A 2,959-nucleotide genomic window follows, 5' to 3' on the forward strand; every position below is an offset into this window, starting at 1 on the left:
GATGAGGATACGAGGAGGATGAGGATGAGGATAGGATGAGGACGCTCCTCCTCATCCTCATCCTCATCTTCCTCCTCACCCTCTTCCTCATCGTCGTCATCATCCTCATCCTCATCCTCACCCTACTCTCATCCTTATCCTCGTCCTCGTTTTCATCCTAATCCTCGTCCTCATCCTCATCCTCCTCCTCATCCTCATCCCCATCCTCATCCTCATGCTCATCCTCATCATATCCTTATTCTCATCATCATTCTCATCCTCATACTTATCATCATCCTATCCTCATCATTGTCCTCATCCTCGTCCTATCCTCATTCCCATACTCATCCTCATCCTATCCTTCTCCTCGACCTCTTCCTCATCCTCGTCCTCCTCCTCCTCCTCCTCATCCTCCCCCTCATCCTCCTCCTCCTCCTCATCCTCCTTCTCCTCCTCCTCATCCTCATCCTCATCCTATCGTCATTGTCATCCTCCTCTTCATCCTCATCCTATCATGTTCCTCATCCACATCCTCATCCTCATCCTCGTCCTCATCCTCCTCCCCTTCCTCCCCATCCTCATCCTCATCCTGCACTCATCCTCATCCTTATCCTCCTCCTCCTCATCCTCACCCTACTCTCATCCTTATCCTCATCCTCGTTCTCCTCCTCATCCTCCTCACATCCTCATTCTCATGCTCGTCCTCATCCTCGTCCCCGTCCTCGTCCTCATCATCATCCTCATCCTCATCCTCCTCCTCCTCCACCTCCACCTCCTCATCCTCATCCTCGTTATATTCCTCCTCCTCCTCCTCTCATCCTCATCCTCATCCTCATCCTCGTTCTATTCCTCCTCCTGCTCCCATCCTCATCCTCGTTCTATTCCTCCTCCTCCTCCCATCCTCATACTCATCCTCATCCTATCCTCGTCCTTATCCTCATCCTCATCTTCGTCCTCTTCCTCATCCTATCCTCATAGTCATTCTCATCCTCATCCTATCCTCATCCTCATCCTCACCATTACACTCCTCCTCTCCTCCTCATCCTCATCCTCATACTCATCCTATCCTCATCCTCATCCTCATCCTCATCCTATCCTTATCCTCATCCTCATCCTAACCTCATCCTAACCTCATCCTCATCCTCAACCTATCCTCATCCTTATCCTCATGCTAATCCACATCCTCATCCTCATCCTCAACTTCATCCTCATCCTATCCTCATCCTCATCCTCATCCTCCTCCTCATCGTCATACTCATCCAACTCCACCTCCTCATCCTCACCCTACTCTCATCCTTATCCTCATCCTCGTTCTCCTCCTCATCCTCCTCCCATCCTCATTCTCATGCTCGTCCTCACCCTCGTCCCCATCCTCGTCCTCATCATCATCCTCATCATCATCCTCATCCTCATCCTCCTCCTCCTCCACCTCCACCTCCTCATCCTAATCCTCATCCTCATCCTCATCCTCATCGTCATCCTCGTTCTATTCCTCCTCCACCTCTCATCCTCATCCTCATCCTCATCCTCATCCTCATACTCGTCCTCATCCTATCCTCGTCCTCATCTTCATCCTCGTTCTATTCCTCCTCATGCTCCCATCCTCATCCTCGTTCTATTCCTCCTCCTCCTCCCGTCCTCATCTACATCCTCATACTCGTCCTCATCCTATCCTTGTCCTCATCCTCGTCCTCATCCTCATCCTCATCCTATCTTCATACTCGTGCTCATCCTCATCCTATCCTCGTCCTCACCCTTACACTCCTCCTCTCCTCCTCATCCACATCCTCATACTCATCCTACCCTCATCCTCATCCTCAGCCTATCCTCATCCTCGTCCTCATCCATATACTCATACTATCCTCATCCTCATCCTCCTTCTTCTCCTTATCCTCGCCCTCATCCTACCCTCATCCTCATCCTCCTCCTCATTCTAATCTTTATCTTCCTCATCCTCATCCTCACCCTACTCTCATCCTTATCGTCATCCTCGTTCCCATCCTCATCCTCCTCCCATGCTCATTTTCATCCTTATCTACACTCATCCTCATCCTCAACCTCAACCTCATCACCTTTCTAATCCTCATCCTCTTCCTCATCCTCATCCTCATCCTCTTCCTCATCCTCATCCTCATCCTCATCCTCATCCTCATCCTCATCCTCATCCTCATCCTCCTCCTCCTCCTCCTGCTCATCCTATCCTCATCCTCCTCCTCATCCTCCTCCACCTCCTCATCCTCCTCCACATCCTCATGCTCCTCCTATCCACATCCTCATGCTCCTCCTCATCCTACTCCTCCTCCTCCTCATCCTCGTCCTCATCCTCATCCTCCTCTTCAACCTCATCCTCATCATCATTCTCGTTCTCCTCCTCGTCCTAACTCTATCCTCACCCTCATCCTTATCCCCATCCTCCTCCTCATCCTACCATCATCCTCATCCTCCTCCTCCTTATCCTCATCTTCCTCCTACTCTCATCCTTATCCTCATCCTCATCCTCGTCTTCATCCGCATCCTACCCTCATCCTCGTGCTCATCCTCATCCTACTTCCATCCTCATCCTCATCCTCATATTCGTCCTCATCCTATCCACTTCCTCCTCCTCCTCCTCATCCTCATCTTCATCCATATCCTCATCCTCTTCCTCGTCCTCATCCTCATCCTCTTCCTCGTCCTCATCCTCATCCTAATCATCTTCCCATCCTCATCCCCCTCCTCCTCCCATCCTCATCCTCATCCTCGTCCTCATCCTCATCCTACCCACATCCTCATCCTCGTCCTCATCCTACACTCATCCTCATCCCATCCTCATCCTCATCCTCTTCCTATCCTCCTCCTCATCCTCCGGGACCTCCTCATCCTCATCCTCATCCTACCCTCATCCCCATCCTCATCGTCTTTCGCATCCTCATCCTCCTCTTTCTCATCCTCCTCATCCTCCGCATCTTCTCTATCCTCCTCATCCTCCTCCTCCTCCTCC

Source organism: Lupinus angustifolius, unplaced genomic scaffold, assembly GCF_001865875.1.
Source record: "Lupinus angustifolius cultivar Tanjil unplaced genomic scaffold, LupAngTanjil_v1.0 Scaffold_118, whole genome shotgun sequence".
In the NCBI taxonomy this organism is placed as follows: Eukaryota; Viridiplantae; Streptophyta; class Magnoliopsida; order Fabales; family Fabaceae; genus Lupinus; species Lupinus angustifolius.